The sequence below is a fragment of the Alexandromys fortis genome, unplaced genomic scaffold, assembly GCF_014885135.2.
Source record: "Alexandromys fortis isolate MF-2015 unplaced genomic scaffold, M_Fortis_MF-2015_v1.1 scaffold_40, whole genome shotgun sequence".
NCBI classification, from domain to species: Eukaryota; Metazoa; Chordata; class Mammalia; order Rodentia; family Cricetidae; genus Alexandromys; species Alexandromys fortis.
In genome coordinates, this window is record NW_026067966.1 from 2154041 (window position 1) to 2165631 (window position 11591).

Here is an 11591-nt window from a genome sequence, read left to right on the forward strand (position 1 = left end):
CCGATATTTTTAAGGCAAGAATAAAAAGAGCATACTTATATTGAGTCTTCCCATTTATCTTGAGTATTACTCGTGGATGTAAACTTTTATTACCTCCTGATACATTTTGTTCTGAGCATTATTTTAGTTGATTCTTCATGAACTCTAAACTCTTTATATTTTCCTTTCCATGGATTTTTCTTCCCAGTAGGGCTCTCACAGGTAAGTTTTTACAATCAGCTCTTTTTTATTTGTTCAATGTGATGTTATCTTGAATAATAAATAGCCACAGGGACCCAAGAAAAGTACATTTCAAAGATAATATTTCATACCTTCTTAGCCATGAACAAAAAAGCACAAACTTTTTAAAGTTTGTTAAATGTGCTTAATGGTAAAAATTTCAAGACAGCACCTAGTTCCTATGGTCTAGGAAAAAGACTGGATGGGTTTTTACTTAACGTCGGATTCACCCATTTCTTTTCTATTTTACTTTAGTTTTGAGTCAGCCTCACATGTAGCCCAGACCTGTCTTCCTGCTTCGGCCTCCCCAGTGCTGGGGTTACAATATGAACCACCATTCTCTGCTCATAGAGCAATGATTTTAGTTGTCTTTGTCACACTCTTTGCAATCTTATCCTAAGTTTCCTCCAAACCTGTGGGTCACAACCCATTTGTAGAAGTTTCGAATGACCCTTTAGCAGGGATCACCTGAGGCCATCAGAAAACACAGATATGTACACTATGATTCATAGCAGTAGCAAAATCACAGTTATGAAGTAGCAATAAAAATAATTGTCTGGTTGGGGTAACCACACCACACGGAACTATATTAAAGGATCGCAGCATCAGGAAGGTTGAGAGCATCTGCTCTGAACTCTTGGCAGCTAAAGTTAGCAGTAAAACAATCCTGGAAAGGTAGGATCAGAGGACAGCAGGTCTCTAAGGACCCACAAAGGACTGATAATTGCTTTAGAGATGGGTCAGGGTAGAGTTTGCAAACCTATTGTGCTTAGGGATTGTACAGGAGCTTGTTAAAGCCATGGATGTGGGCCCTTCCCCTAAAGGGCCCTGATCCAGGTGGGTCTTGAGATCTAGACTTTGTATTTTATCCTTAGGGAACTGTCACATAAACCTGAGCTTGGCAATCACATAGCTACATTACTTTAATTTTCTTTTTTTTTAAAATTAAGATTTGTTTAGATTTCAACCATTTTCACAACTGATATTTTTATATAATTTGTACCACTGATGATCAACTTTTTCATGCTTTTTATTAATTAAATTTATCTTTGATAATTTCATACTTGTATGTAATGCACTCTGCTTGCTCCCACTCCCACCTTCTCGTCTTTCTTCCTCACCGCTCAGCTTCCCTTTCCTTAACAATCTCTTTTTCATATTCATGCCTTTTTGTTTCATTTTGTCCTCCTGGGTGTGACCAGGGACATTCATGTAGCATTGGGATCGGAACTATCCATTGCAGCCTGGTGATTGCACCGGTGGGTTCCCACCAAAAAAACACTGGCTCCCTCCCTTCAGCATCCATATTAGCTGCTAGTTCATCAGTAAACAGTGTGGCCCTGTGTGCCCTGTCCCCATCCATGACTGACTGCTGAGAGGCCGGCTCTGTGCAGCTCAAGCAAAAGTAGTCCCTGATGCCGTGAGTTTGTGGTTTTGTCAGCTAGGACATATCTAGAAATAGGACCTACTGTCCTTCCCCCTGTATTTCAGCCATTGCAAGTTTTCTGTCCCCTCTTCTGTATTGTTGCCTGAGTCTTAAAAGGTGATAGCATAATAGACTTCTTTAGAAACAAGCTCTCATCCATCACTTATTCTCAGCATCTTGGTCAGTCGTGAACCTCTGCATTACCTACTGTTCACTGCAAAGAGAGGCTTCCTTGACTAGCATTAAGAATCACCCTTCTATAAGAATATAAACACACATATATAAGGATATACACTGTAATGGGATGTGTGTGTGCGCATGCACAAGTGCGTGTGTGTGTGTGTGTGTGTGTGTATTAACTGGTTGTTAGCCATAACCTACAGCTAAGGTTGCATTTGCAACAAGGACCACTCAGGCAACTCTAGGGTAAAGGTGATGAACAGGTATTATGTTTGGGTAGTGAGGGATTGATCTGGGGAGGTTAGAGTTACTAATAGGGACCTCATGGATAGTGTGTTGGAGGACTGCAGAAAAAGCTGGTTGGTTTTTGGGCTAGAGGTTATGGGATGAAAGATGTGGGCATTCATAGCTTACAGGGAGGAAGGAGTTGGTGGCTCCAGCTGAGTGGAGAGGGAAGGCAGAGCTGCTGAAAGGAGAATCCAGTAACTCACCAGAATGGTACCTTTTCAATACACGGATCAGATGTTGCCAACTGAATGTTAGTCCAGGATTTGACTTCAACTCAGCACCCTGGGGTATCTTTTGTTACTTTTCTTGTCCCTGGCCTTCTGTTGCAATTCCAAAACTTTGTTTTTGTTTTTAAGCCCTTACTTGATAGTTTCCCATGTTTGAACTCTCCTATGCTTGAGGCTTAACGTATTTCCCCTGCCTCTTTCCACCCCAAGCCCTAATTGTGGATACTGGAGCCAGATACCCAGCTTCTTCAGAACTACACATAGCAGCTAGCACCGAAACAGCCTATAGCTTTCCTGAACCCAATTTCCACTCGGCTTCCTGTCTTGAGCTGTCTTTGACCCCTGGCAGGCTCTGCTCTTCCAGATAAGGAGAGTTATGCCCAGCCAGATTCCAGGCTTCAAAGACCAGAACAAAGGAAATAGAAGAGGAAAGCGTAACAGTCTCCTTTCCTTTAGAAATAGTCCATTTAAAACGTTTGATCGTGAAGTCAGCAGTCTGAGGAAGATATGTGAACCTGTCGTCAGCCAGCATTCCAGAAAGAAGAAGGGCAATGACAGCAGATTATTTGAACAACCCCTCAAGTTTTATCATTTCTTCCTCTTATTAAAGGTTGAACCTCCTGGAGTCAATATAAAAATTAAGCAAAGGAGAATATGATGCTCACAGTTCATTTTGGCAGTGTTTTGTGACTAAAAGGAAAATTGGCTTCAAATAACAGCGTCAGTGAATGACCAGCGCAGATCATGCTCACACCAAAGGTGGGATGAACGTGTAAGTAGCCAAGGTGGTCACTGCATAGCCTTCAGTGGGAAAGCGCGTGGTGGGATGTTGCTGTGAGCACTGGGATTGGTCCCTTCCTCTCTCTTTACCTGGATAACATTATAGCATACAGGGAATCTATCCTAGGAGTAAGCAATTTTTCTGCCGTCGTAGAGAGATTGCGCATGGCACCAGACATGGTAGCACATTCCTGTAATCTTAGCATTTGAGAAGCTGAGACGGGAGGAGGCCAACATAGAATACTCAGTGAGACCCTGTCTCAAATACTAAGTGGCCCTGGGTTTGATCTCAGCACTGTGAAAGAAATTGCATATCATTCCTTCTGAACCGCTTGTCTCCACACGCACCGAGTTGCACCTCAAAGATTTGTAGTTAGCCTTGGTTTTCTTAGGACTGCCTTGCATAAGCCCGGAGTCTTCCTTCTTTCACCCACTGGGAGCTGGCTTCTGAGAATGACACCTGGACACCTTGACTAAAGTAATTTCAACTCCCCATGGGTATTTTTCAGTACACCACAGTTTGCAGCTGTTTGTTGTTTATCCACACTCGTACAGGTGTGCTCATAAAGTCAGCTGGGACCATACGCGTCTTGTCCATCCTTGTGTCCCTGACACTAAGCTCAGAAGTGACACATTTTCAGATGCTTGCCAAGTATTTATAGATTGAAGGAATGAAAATTGCTATAAATATCTGTCTCATGCAGATATGTAGAAGTACAATAAAATCTAATTATAATAAATACTGTAACAGCTATAGAAAGTATCACTTTGTATCGATCCATGTTTACAGGCACTTTATTATTGAACTGGCCCCTTCACATCCTAATGCTGCTGATTTCTCTAAGCGACTCCTTGTCTTAGTTTTACATTTGCCTCTTCTGTTTTCAGAATGAACACCTTGAAGGAAAGGTTAAGTAAGGCGCCCTATGTGTCTCCTCCCCTTTTATGTCACACTGCAAAAACTGTGCTTTACTGATAAAAAAGTGTGATAAGGGAATACAATGGGTTATAGGTAGAGTCCCTTGAGAGGGGAGAGTGTGTTTGTAAGTTAGATGCAGAGACAAGGAAGTGAAACACCATTAGAGATAGGAAATGATCTCGAGGCAACAGTATAATGATGCTTTCAGACTGCCGGCAACTAGTTACAAATATTAGGTTCTTTGACAGTGAGGAGGACTGAGCAGGCCCTTCAGACTGGATGTGTCTGGAAGCTTTTCCACTGAGAAGCCAGGATTTAAGTGTACCTTCCGAGGAATGAGCAGGATTTGGGTAAAGTCAATGTAATTTACTGCTAACTGTTTGCCATTAATGTGCTCTGTTTCAGTAATATATTGACTTGTTTCCAAAGTAGAAACCATTAAACGTCCATACATTTCCAAACTGGGCAGGTAGAATTTTATTTGACAGTGTTATCAAATCGAGGAGTAAAATGAGGCAAATGAGCCCACTTTACAAAGTCCTTGCTTGAAGTAACTTCATGGTTTGTGCCCCTCTGCATGTAACAGGGGTTGATCCACAGAATCTTGTATGATAAAAAGGTGTAATTGCTGTCTTTTAATCTCAAGGGTTAAAATGAAAAAGGTATTGTTGGAACACAGTCCATGAACAGAGCTGTGTGAGATTTCTGAGAGCTTATAAGAAAACTCTAAAGTCTTGTAACCTCTGTTCCGGCGTAACATGGTTGTTCTTGGAATGCATTTTTCTGCTCCTCCTAGGTCTAATAACAGGGATGAGTTCACTTTAGTTGTTGTTATTCATATGCCTGTACAGACAAACATGGCTTTGCAACATGTGGTTTGTCCTTGTGATTGAACACCTTAGTCACGTGACTCTTCTTAACCTTCAGAGTATAAACCGTCTGATGATCTGAATAAAGCTGTCTGTCAATCAGCCTCATTTTCAGGGCACATGATCCCAGGTTCAAATTGCCAACCAGAGCATTAAACCAATATTGCCTCGATTTTTGATAATTCTACCTCTTTCTGCTGTTCAAATCGGAAAAATTCCAATTTTAGATCTTTTGGGGTCAAACTCTTAGAATAGAACCCTCTGAATACTCATAGTGTCTATGTTTCTGTGAACATCAGATAAATCCTGTCTCTAAAAATGCACAGGATTGAGGGAGCCATTTCTCTGATAGATTTTGAAGAACTATATCAGATCACTACAATATTTTAGTAAGCTGGAAAAGCAAAGGACATCACAGTTTGAACTCTCCCATTGTAAAATTATGTCTGAAATAAACCTCACTGCAAAGGAAAAAACATACGGAGAAGGCAAGGATCTGCTATCTCACCCATTCGTACATGTCGTGGGGTGTACATGGGGGTGGTGGGGTAGAAACCCTCCTCTGGGGGTGGTTTAGGGTGGTGATGCGAGTCACTCCAGGTTTAGGTTAGGACTTAAGCAGAACCATGTTTGGGGTGCTATCACTAGCCAGAGACTTCCTGTTTTGAATCTACAGGGTGGGTTGGGGATTTTTGTGATGGCTCTGGTTCTCTCTGCTGAGCCCATATTTTTGTTTGTTTTCTACCTGAACAGTCCCCTAAGCATCACTTAATGGTCAAATCAACGGCGTTCCAGCAAGGGCTCTTTTGTCAGCGGTCAGCCACCACAAATTACCAGGGAGAAGGAAAACATCTGGGCAGAGAGTTGGGGAACCAGTAAGGGCTGATTCGCTGAGCCTAGATGGATTGCGTGCTGAACTGAAAACATGCATTCATGAAGAACGGGTCAGAAGTGTGCTTCATGGAGACCCCAGTTTGTCCCCCCACCGTGTTTTGATTTAGGGAGCAGCTAATTTAACTTATCTGTGGGAAGAAAGAATGTGATTCTTTCATCCGTGAAACCTGTGTGAACTTCCACAACTCTCAAATCCCCAGGCAAACAAAAGAGTGTCTTGTGTTATTTTCTCAGTAGGACTCTGTTTAGAATAAAATTAAGCTATTTCCCCAATGGCTAAAAAACAGTTGCTGAGTGTTAATCAAACAAGGAATAACACATAGTTGCCTCAACTTTAATCTATTAACATCTATATTTTCTTAAGAAGGTGGCTCATAGTTAGACCTATTCATCATTTAAACAAAAACAGAAGACCCTTAGGTAAACAAGGCCAGTAATGATTACCTGCCTACCAACAAATGCCTTTTAAGCCTTGAGATTCATATATATGAGAAAGATTCATAGGTTAAATTTTAATGACATAATATAGCTGATTTTAGGTAAGAATTTCTTATTGTTCTGGGTAACTGTGAAAATTCCCGTTTCCTTTAGTCTCCTAATTTTTTTTAAAAAAAAGATAACAAGGGTATTGTTTAGTCTCAGCATGATATATTTATCTAGAAAGGCTCTCAGGGAAGGATGTTTGGGAGTTGCTGGCAGGAAGCAAAGCCAAATTAAGTTCAAAAACATCATTTTAACTGGTGTGCCCAGTGTTTTGTTTTTAAATGAAAGGTAAATTTAATTTTTTTTCCCAGTTTTGTTCTGGGTATGGCGGGCATGTGTGTGGAGGTCAGAGGCCAGCTGTTGGGAACAGGTTCTCTCCTTCTAACTTTACATAGATTTTGGAGACAGAGCTCAAATCCACAAGATTGTTCAGCAAATGTCTTTACCCACTGAGCCATCTTGCAAACCCAGGTGTACCTGTTTTTTTTTTTGTTTGTTTGTTTGTTTTTTGTTTTTGTTTTTGATGGGAACTAGATACCTTCTATTTTAATTTTAAAATACTTATATAAGTAGCCCAGCAAATAAAACGAACTTTTAGGATAAAAATATAATAATATGAATGAGGGTGACAGTTGTATGGTTGGAGCAAACTGTGGGGCCACTGGCAGTGAGACCAGGATTTATCTTACGGCTTGATCTGGCTTTTTAGAACCCATTCTCTCTGGAGGGATACCTTGTTCAGCTTAGATAGAGTAGGGAGGGCCTTGGTCCTACCTCAAAGCAATGTGTTAGACTTTGTTGACTTTCCTGTCTCACCCTCCTTACCCTCTCTGAGGAGAGGATGTGGGGTAGGGTGGGGGAAGGTAGAGGGGACTGGAGGAGGGGAGGGAGTGGGAACTGGGATTGGTATGTAAAATGTGAAAAGATTGTGGTTTTTTTTTAATAAATAAAACTAAAAAAATAAAATGTCAACTGTAATCCCAGCCTTCAGCCTCCGTTTTTTGGAAGCGGCCTCTCCCTCCCCCCACCAAACCTTGACCCCTTCCCAGGAAAGGTCAAGACCACTTCTACAGGCTATTTAAACTCCTCCCCAGAAAATAATCTCCGTAGTCTTCTCTGTTCTCTTTGGTAGTCTTGTCGGCTTTACCCGAGAGCACAGGCATCCAATTAAACTTAAATATCTTTTAATTTGGTCTGATTCGGTTTGATTGGGATTATTTATATCAGTGGAAAGGCTTGTTCTTAGGAATTATTCCTAACATTTTGGATGTCCGGTGGGGTGGGAGGCGGTCCCCCCCCCACCTTGGGCTCAAGACCACATGTTGAAAAGCACTCTTACTGCTGCTTGCCCTCCCCAAGGCTAAAATTGGCTTCCAGGCTAGGTCAGATTCATCTTGGTGAGTTACTTTTTTGTTTGTTTATGCTACTAGAGTTTGGGGGACCCATTCGTGTTCACTTTTGTCAGTTTTCGGTTTTCCGTTGAAGTCGCACTCGCACGAAGTCTTATCCAAGAGGCTAAGCCGGGCTTGGTGGCCAGGGATGCCAAACACTCAATTTTCACAACCCCCTCGTTCACACAAGGGTTGTCCCAATGGACGCGCTGTGACAGACTTGAGCCCCACAATTGGGCATAGGCTTACAAATGGTTTCCTGCAATGCGAAGGCAGATAGGTTATCGCCCCTGGGCTGCCTCCTCAAAATCTTTATAAATTGGAACTGTCTGATACAATCTGTCCTGAACTACTAATTTCTCTACGCACTAAGATTTGGCTCTGATAACGACTTGACAATGGGACGCTACTGCCACCAGAGGGAGTTTTCTGTCCTCTGGGACTTAGAAAATTTTTGCCATGTGGGGATAAATGGACAGAACTCTCATAAGCCCACGGTTTCAGGGTCTGAGCTCTTGTTCCTCACTCAATGTTTTGCAGCACCGGTTTTGGTCGCCAGGGTCAGGGCACCTCCAGATTCCCTGCCATCTGGGAATTGGAACTATATACTGATAGTTCCACCATGATCAAGCATCCAAAGGCACTGGCCCCTTCCCCACTCCCTCAAACCCTTGCTACCTGTGGAACTCCCTCCTGTGGAACAACATTCTCCATATTCCTCCCTTTGCCCACCCCTACCTACTCCCTTTCCAGCCAAACCAGATGTTCAAGGTCAACCTTTTCCCTACACACCTTCCCCCCCCCCCACTGCATCTCCCTATCCCCCCCACACACCTCAACCTACTTCTTGGACACCTCTCTACACACTGGACTAACCCCTCCAATACCAGATCTCACCATAACCCCGTCCTTCTCTACCCTCCTCAGGAGGTAGTGGGAGCCGAAGACATTATTAAAGTCCATGTTCCCTTCTCTCTTCCAGATCTCTCTCAAATAGAAAAGCGGTTGGGTTCCTTCTCTGCTAATCCTTCTGTTTATATTAAGGAGTTTCGCTATCTGTCCCAGGCCTATGATCTAATCTGGCACGACTTCTATGTTGTCCAGGCGTCTACTCTCACTCCTGCAGAATTCAGGCAGCAGCTAGACAGTCGGCAGACCAGACTCACCTAGTAGACAGTGCAGTCCCTGTGGGAGAAGTGGCCATGCCAGCCACAGAACTATACTGGGATTATCAACCTAGTCAAGATGGCCAACAGAGGCAGGGCATCATGGTCCTCTGCCTCCTACAGGGAATGGAGATGGTCTCAGAGAAAGTAGTTAATTTTGACAAATATCAAGAAATCACACAGTTAGCTGATGAAAACCCAGCCATTTAAAAAAAACAAAAACGAGAGACTATGGTCCAATATACTAGACTTGACCCAGCCCCATCAGTGGGAACCATGGTCCTGGCTATTCATTTTATTTCTCAGTCAGCACCAGATATTAGAAAAAAGTTTTAAAAGGCTGAGGAAGGTCCCCAAACCCTCATACAGGAATTGGTGAAAATGGTCTTTAAAGATTTTAATGCCCGAGAAGAAACAGCAGAGTCCTCTCTATAGACAAGGCTACAACAGGCAGCAATGTTCTAGGCCCAAGCCCTAGCAGCTGCCCTGAGGCCACTGGGACCCTCAGAAGGGGGACAAGGGAAATCAGTCACAAGGCTCCATCCTGCCAGACCTCAGCCTAAGTCAACTCGCTGGCAGGCTGCTTCAAATGTGGTCTAAATGGCCTTTTGGCGCTATATTGCCCTAGGCCTCAACCTACGAAACTATGCCCTATCTGCCAGCAACTGGACACTGGAAATCACAATGCCCCCATGTGGGCTGATCCTCTATGCCATGCCACGGAGGTCCAGCCTCACCAACATCAGCAAGTGAGACTGTACCAGCCTTTGAACTTCTCAGCCTTGAGGAGGATTGACACGACTCAGACTTGGTGACTCCTACAGCCCTCTCTGAGCCTAGGGTAATGCTGCAGGTAGCGGGTAAGTCCATTACTTTTCTTTTGGACATGGTAGCTACCTACTCTGTTTTAACATCTCACTCGGGCCTTATATTCCCCTTACCAATTTCAGTCATGGGGGTAGATGGGACCCGCTCTTCCCCACTTAAAACTTTGCCACTGCCCTTCATCCTTGCAGGGCGATTCTTCTCTCATTCCTTCCTAGTTACATCTGTTTGTCCTGCATTTTTACTGGGCCGAGATATTCTCAGCTGCTTCAGGACCACACTTATTTTGGCCCCCCCACACTCTCCTGAGTCACACTTTCTTCTCACTTTAACAGCCTCACAGGTTCCTACCCCAGACTGTTCTGTTCCACCCTCCCTGACCCAGTAGATTCCCAGGAATGGGACACTTCCACTCCTGTGGCTGCTACTCACCACCAGCCAGTGTTAATTCACCATAAAGACCCTTTGCCCTTCCCTTCCAGACCCAAGTTTCCTATTTTTGAAACCCACCATGGAGGCCTTAAGCCTATTATCACCCGTCTCCTACCTCAAGGACTTTTTATTCTTATTGACTCACCCAGCAACACTCCAATCCTTCCTGTGTGTAAGTCCTCTGGCGCTTACCCCTTGGTTCAAGACCTCAGCATCATAAATGAGGCAGTTATTCCAGTTCACCCACTGGTTATACAATCTCCTGTCTAACGTCCCTCCTACCACATCCTACTTTACTATTCTGGACCTAAGATGCTTTCTTCACTGTCCCTTTGCATCCTGACTCATAAGTCCACTTTGCCTTCATAGGGGAGGAATCTGACTCCCGGTCCTCTAGACATTTTACATGGACTATTCTCCCTCAGAGTTTTTGGAACATCCCCCATTTCTTTGGCCAAGCTCTGGCTCGAGATTTCTCAAACTTTTACCCAGGTCCTAGCAGCCCCCTCCAGTATGTTGATGATCTCCTTCTCCCCAGTCCTACGTTGTCTCTGTCCCAACAGGCCATCTTTGTGCTTCTGAACTTCCTAGGACCCCTCAGATATCAAGTTTCACCAACTAAGGCTCAGCTGTGCTCTCCTACAGTGGTATATTTGGGTGTTCAACTTAGCATGGGGTCTAAGACCCTCACCTCCGACAGTGTCCAGGCTCTGCGGGATTTACAGCCCCCAACCACAGGGGCTGAAATCCTCTCATTTTTACTAGGGTTCTTCCACCATTAGATCCCTAATTTTTCCATTACAGTTAAGCCCCTGTACCAAGCAGGCAGAGAGACCTGCATGGGGCCTCTCACCACCCAGCCCACCATCTGCTACCACTTCTCTCTACTGCGAGATGCCCTTCTAACAGCCCCTATTCTTGCTTTGTTGTAATATGGAGTGGCGGGCTGCATTCCCTCCCAGCTCCCGCACTGCTAGCTTATGCCCAGAAATAATTACACAGAAACTGTATTCTTTTAAACACTGCCTGACCCATTAGTTCCAGCCTCTTATTGGCTAGCTCTTACATATTGATCTAACCCATTTCTAATAATCTGTGTAGCCCACAAGGTGGCTTACCAGGGAAGATCTTAACCTGCGTCTGTGTAGGGTGGGAGAATCATGGCGACTCCTGACTCAGCTTCTTTCTCCCAGCATTCTGTTCTGTTTATTCCACCCACCTAAGGGTTGGCCTATCAAGTGGGTCTAGGCAGTTTCTTTATTAATTAACCAATGAAAGCAACAGATTAGAAAGAAATCACTCCCACATCATTGCTTTTCCAGACCCCATGAGACCTTACCATCTCTATACAGATGAGAGGTCAGGAGTGGCCACAGGAGTTCTGACCCAACAGGCTGGGCTTTTGAATTGGGCTATCGCCTTTTTATCCAAACAGCTGGATATCACCATCTGTGTATGGCAATCATGCCTGAGATCCCTGGTAGCAGCAGCT